This window comes from Oryza glaberrima, chromosome 1 (genome assembly GCF_000147395.1).
Source record: "Oryza glaberrima chromosome 1, OglaRS2, whole genome shotgun sequence".
NCBI lineage: Eukaryota > Viridiplantae > Streptophyta > Magnoliopsida > Poales > Poaceae > Oryza > Oryza glaberrima.
The window spans coordinates 23,950,172-23,956,827 of record NC_068326.1 but is presented as its reverse complement, the minus strand read 5'-3'; positions in this window follow the sequence as shown (position 1 = coordinate 23,956,827).

Genomic DNA, 6,656 nt, shown 5'->3' with positions numbered 1-6,656 from the left:
TATCCACTGGACAAGTGGACACTGGACAGTGAACGGTGAGAGGCTCACACACCCTTTGAAGTTTTCCTTTTTTTTTCTTCCGAAGAAACCCACACTTTGAATTTTTGAACTACACGTGGAATTTAACATTTTTGCACACAAAAGATTTGGTCAGTTCTTAAAGTAAAGATTTGGGTATTATGCGGTACTCTATTTACCGGTGGCAATCAGCCGGTTACCACTTTCGATATCGCTTCCACACAAGTAACCGGTTGATGCCTAAATTTGTGTATGCGAGTAGTGAGCAATTTCTTGTTTTCAAAGATGCTGTCACAACATGATTGGTGTTTTTTCAATTGATGAAATAAATCCTGATCTTTGCTTAAAAAACTACAGCTACTTATTACTTGGTTCGCTCAACATAAAGCAAACTAAAAATCCAACAACCAAGGATACTAAGAGCATCCCAACAGCTCCTCTATCTGGTCCTCCATCCCTAATTTGGCGCATAGGAGCGAAAAAAACCACCTCTAGTGGATGCGCCATCCAGTCATCCAAAACTAGCGCATGCGCTAAAACGGGAGAGAGAAAGGGTAAATATAGCATATCTCTCTCCTCACGCTATATCACAACAACCGCGCTCCCCACCCCCATCCGGAGTTCCGCGACCTCTCCTCCGCCGCGACCTCCCCTCCATCATCATCGTCGCTAGCCCGTTTTTTATTTTTTTTTACAACGGATGGTTGAGAGGGAGGGTGTAGCCATGGAGTGAGGGTGGAGAGGGAGAGGCATGCCAAATCTGGAAGGAGAGAGGGGAGAGCGGTGAGGCAGCCGACGGGGAGATAGGAGCGGCGATGCCGTCCTCGATCCGCAGCTGGCGCCGCCCTCGATCTGCAACCGGCGCCATCGCCGCTCAGGCCGCCTAGCGCCGCTCGCCGCCCGGCGCTTCCGTCACCGCTCGTGCCTCTCAAATCCGCCACCGCAGCTCAACCTTATGCCCCGTCACCATTCTTGCAACGACGTTGTAGGGGCCAGTGGTGGGGTGGGGATGGAATGGAGGGAAGGGGAGGGGAGGGAGGAGAGAGCGGAGGACTGGAGGAGGGAGTGAAGGTGTGCGTGGTGGAGTGAGGCGGTCAATGGTGGGGGATGCGATGGAGCGGATAGCGACAGTACTTATTATAGCCACCCACGCTTAAGGAGAAAACACGTTTATTCAAGTCTGTTATAAAATCTCTATTTGAAATTAACAAATACTAGCCAACAACCCATGCGTTGCATGGGCTATTGTTACTAATTTTACAAGTATTATGTTTTTCTTTTATTCTAATTCTAATTCACGCCAAAGCCTTATTATAGTACTTTTTGGAGTTTTTTTTATTAATTTAATTTAGAAATTATGAATTACTAAGTATCAACAGAGAGTCTTAACTATATTTTGTTTCACCATTTAATATTTTTATTGAGAATTACACGGTACAACACAGATACTCATAATGCACGCACACTCACCCCTATGAAAGTACGCACGTAAACCCTACCCCTATAAGCATCTTCAAAGACTGGGCCGGCAATCTATCCTGAAGATTGACGAAGTCACCATAGGTGCATCGCTGTCAACGGGTACGTCTCCTACCATTTAATAATTTTGAATTCAACAACAAATCAATAGTGAGAATTGTGAGTTGTGTTTGATAATTGGCATGGAGTCACAAGTAATTATAGCTTTTTATATAATCTAATAAATAAAATCGACGATAAAAATTTCTTATTGATGGCTTTGGGCACATATTTGCATGTGTTATCAATATATGTTCATATAATTTTTTTAATATCTATATACTTTTTCATCACATAGAACATGCAAATGCACAAACGCAGTCACGCACACAACACTTACACATTCAAGGTGCGCCCCTAAATCATGATTAAGGGCATGTTTAGTAGAGCTCCAATTCCTAAATTCAGCTATAGGAGTTGGTTTGGAGTGGAGTTGTGGAGCTGTCTAAATCCAACTCCACCTCTATTTTAGGTGGAGCTGAAACTGTTTGGCTGAGCTCTAGCTCCAAAAGAGATGGAGCTGAAGTTAGAGCTGTGCCAAAGAGGCGCTAAAGAGTCTTAATTTTTGACATAACTAAAATTTTATTAAAAGCGTACGTGTGTACATAATCAAATAAAAATATATTAAAATTCTACTGGATAGAGATGTGATCAAACTTGATTTGCTAACCTCAATGCATTGACCCTTCCATGAATCCATAATCACCTTGTCATTAAGTTCTGCTTATCTACACAAACAGGGATGATGGTACGTTCTCATTGAGAACATGGAATTTATGAAATCATTGTCATGATTAATATTTGTGATGAATAATTAGCTATGCAAATGATTTAATTAAAGAATTGGTTTGAGAGTTTGTGTGAATGTTGGTGTGAGTGCGTGTGACTAATGTGAGTTAGGTTGTGATATCTGTGTCCAGAAACGGTTGTTTTGTCTGATTGTGTGCAGGTGATTTGAGGTCAGCCTTGGTCAATGGTGAGGACCGGGACTATATTCAGGAAGGAACAGAGGTCTAGTGCGGTCGGAATACCATGTGAGAAGGTGACTAGAGTCCGGATTCTTGGAGGTCAACTTCGATCAACGGTGGGGATCGGGACTAAACTTATGGAGGAGTTGAGGTTCAGACGGTCAAGGATACCGGATGACGAAGTTGGATACGAGATAGCACATGGTGGATGGACACCGTGTGGGAGAGATCTTCGCAACGGGCTTCACGAGGTGTGCGTGCAAGTGCCAGTGTTCGCGAAGGAGATTGGAAGAAATTAGAGAGAAGTATATGGTGCTACAGTGCTTCGAGTTACTGTAGCAGGTCGTGTATGCATATATGTGTATGCTGGTCGTAGCATATGCATGTATGTATGGTGATTGATGCATGCATGTTGTGCCATGCATGTGTGATGGCTCGGTGGGCTTCGGTGGCAGCTGGCTGGAGGCCGAGCCGGTCCAGGAGCAGCAGCATGTCAGCCCACATGCGATAGGCCCAAGCAGGAGCAAGCGCAGGAGATTGAGTCCGATGCGGTTGGCTGCGGCTGTGCGAGTTTTGGTCAATTGTAAAAGGTTTGGAAATTGAGGAATTGAGTCCTATTGTGAATAGGAGTTTTACACCTACTTTGAGTAGGGGGTTTTTGTGGTATAAATAGATAGGGAGCGTGATGCTTTCCGGTATCGCTTTGAGAGCAATTGAGTTGATAGTTTAGTTACGGTTTCAAGTTTAGTCGAGATTTTTTTTGTAAGGAGTGCTGTTGTTGCACTTTGTAAACACAGAGAGAAGCAATAAAGTTGTCATCCACTTTGAGCGTTCTTCGATTTGTGTTTCGTCGGGTTCAGGCGGCAGCAAGGTGGTTCAACCGGCGGCGTGTGAGCAATCCGACCGGCAGTGACAAGACTACGTCGAGATTTCCATCGATTTAAGGGTAACTTTTATTTCCGCTAAAAGTTTTTGGGTTTTTGGTTTTTCCTACCATTCACCCCCCTCTGGTAGGCTTGGTTGCTTGTGTTCGATCCTACAGAATTAACGATGGTAAAAACAGGATCCTTAGATCAGTAAAATTAGCAGTAAGTTATGCAAAGTGAGATCAGCATATAAAAAAAAGCTACATATATACGTGTATTTGTAGATGAGACGATACATTAAATGTGCAACATTTCTTGTCAATCATCATGTCAACCCCTCAAGGATGTGATGATGGTGTCACTACTACAGAAGAGGATATTGCTGCCGGTTGAGAACCCGGTATAGGTGCCGGATTTCCCAACCGTCACTACGGAGGTGGTATAGATGTGAAACCACATAGGTGCCAGCGGTTTAGAACCGGCACCTATAAAGATGAACGAGAAAAAAAAAAGCTGGCTCAGCTCGAATGAAGCCGAACACATCAAGAACTTCAAGAACATGTCAAGAACATCATGAACACATCACAGAACACATCTAAGAACACATTAACAACACAGAACACTTCGCGTCGCAGGCGGTCACATCGCCCTCCGCGCCGGCCTTCTCCACCACCGCCAATGTCGTCGGATGTTAACGAGGAGGAGGGCGTCGCTGCCTTCAGCACCACCGCCACCTTTACCTCCCTCTAGAAATGGCAGAGGGAGGACGTCGCCACCGGGTCGCTAGGCTACCGCCACCGCCCTTCCCGTCGTCAGATCTGGTGGAGGGGAGGGCGTGCCACCGGGCCGTCACTGCCACCACTGGGCCGCCACCACCTCCGTCGGGCCGCTGAGAGAGTGAGAGAGAGAGAGGTGGGGAGGGCGTTGCCGCTGGGTCGTCGGGCTGCCGCCGTCTCCCCTCCCGCTGGATCTGGTGGAGGGAAGGGTGCACCACTAGGCCCCCGCCGCCACCTCCACCGGGCCGCTGAGAGAGAGAGAGAGAGCGGTAGGGAGGGCACCGCCGCCAGAGCTTGCGGGTGGGCAGGGCTCACGGGTGGGGGAGGGAGAGAGAGAAGCACGGGTGGATAAGGGCAACACAGTCATCAGGATAAGCGGTCAGCTCGGCTCGATTTTTTTTGATGTCGGTTTTTTAAAAACTGACATCTATTATAAATTAAAGGTGCTGGTTTTTTACTATGAACCGATACCTTTCTCTGACACAGGTTTTAGAAATAAAACCGGCACCTATTTAGAAATAAAGGTGTCGGTTTTTTTGTGATTTCAACCCACGGAGGTGGGAAAATGGTCTATAGGTGCCGGTTTTAGCATTTTCGGAACCTATCGTGTCGATATCTATTTGATGTTTCGTAGTAGTGTGTATATGCATATTCTGATCGGTGTCGTCTCTGACCGAAAATCAATGTTGATCAACGAAAAATAGTTCAAGTGAGTTGCAGATCCCCCCATTGGTGGAGTCCATCTTGTTCCGCTTCTGGCCTGATATTCCCATATGTCAATTGTCTGGTCTGGTTAATTAATACGGAGTACGCTCTACCATAGGATTAGATAGACGATCAATAAGTGTGGCGATTGGAGATAAGATTAGGTAGCCTAATTGACGTTGACTGGATTATTAGATCGATCTGAAGAAATCTGTGCAAGAAAAAAAAAGATAATTCCCCCGGTGCCGGTGCATGCATGGTCTATATTTAAAGAAAATTAAAAAAAAGAAAAGATAATTATTAACGTGACTTGCGACTTCTCCGGGTGTATCATCCATGGATTTCACAATCAGCACCCAATTAGGAGTTGGACTTGAGCAGTACCCCTCTGTAAAAAAAAAAAAAAAAGACAACCTAGTTATAGGATGTGACACATCCTATTACAATGAATTTGAGAGATGTGTCACATCCTAGTACAAGGTTAATTTTTTTTGGGACAGAGAGAATACATACCGAACTTTTTGATTAATGTGAGAGCTCCTGAAAAATGGTCACTTAGTATTGGTATAGATAGATATGCATGATTATCGACTCAGGTTATGGCATGAGTGTACATATGTACTACTCTCTAAAGAAATTTAGCATAATGATACTTACAGAATAAATGATGAATAGTCCCGTTCTTTATTAAAGAAATGGATTTATTGTCACCATTCTAATTCATTCATACCAAATTATGCTTAGTTAGAATTACTCCTTTGAATCCATTCCATATAAAATCATAATTTTAATCCCTAAAAAAATAATTTTAAGGGGCATTTTTAGTTTTTATATAATCTTGTTACTCTCAACATGCCAATTAGTGATTAGAGCTAAGTACATAGGATGAACCGAAAATTGACCACTTTAATAAAGATTCTATCTAAATATGCCATTTCATCATTTGAATGAACATGCATAATTGAAGTGACAAAGTTGTGCCAATTAGGTTCTAACTTACCAACGCTTTTTTAAAGGAAACATTAAATCTGGTAAGGTAACGGCAGTAATTCGTATTTCAAGCCCTTCCAAGGATAGGAGTAGCCGATTACGTTAAAGATGACGTTTTAAAGTGATTCAATTTTGTTTCCGAATAATGATAATAGCCCAATATACTCAGGCGTAAATGCAAAGATTATTTACCATTGTTGTTCTTACTGCTTTTTGGAAAAAGGCAAAAGCTTTCTCACTTTTGTATTAATAGAGAGGAGTACATTCATAACGCGGAAATACATACAGGGTCTATCACAAGAGAGCTATTCTCCAGGGTGAATGATCTCTGTGATTCGTGTGGCTACCGCCTTGATCCACGCTCACGCCTCCTTTTGATCTTAGCGATAATTGTAGCCGGTATGGTAGCTATGTGCCTAAAGATTCTGACATTTTGCTCACACCAAAGCTCCCAGAACACAAGGATGATGTTAATGTCAAAATTTGGTAAGCCCCAAAATCATCATCGGCCTAGAGTCAGTATCGGCATCAGAGTTCAGGACTGGCCGATGGGCATTATCAGTTGCTAGTAGCCAGATTCTTGATGGGTTCAGCTAGGGAAATTAATTACTTAAAAGAAGCTTATCCAGAAGAGACCGAGTTCAAGGAGGATGTGGCTTGGCAGTTTATCTATCAATTAGGAATCTGTTCAATAAGGACTTAATGTTTTTCCTTTTATTTCTTTAAGAAAGTTTGTATCGTGTCCAATAAGGATAAGGACTAGTATCTACCTATGGGTATAAATATATACACCGGAGTCCTTGTAAACCATCTCC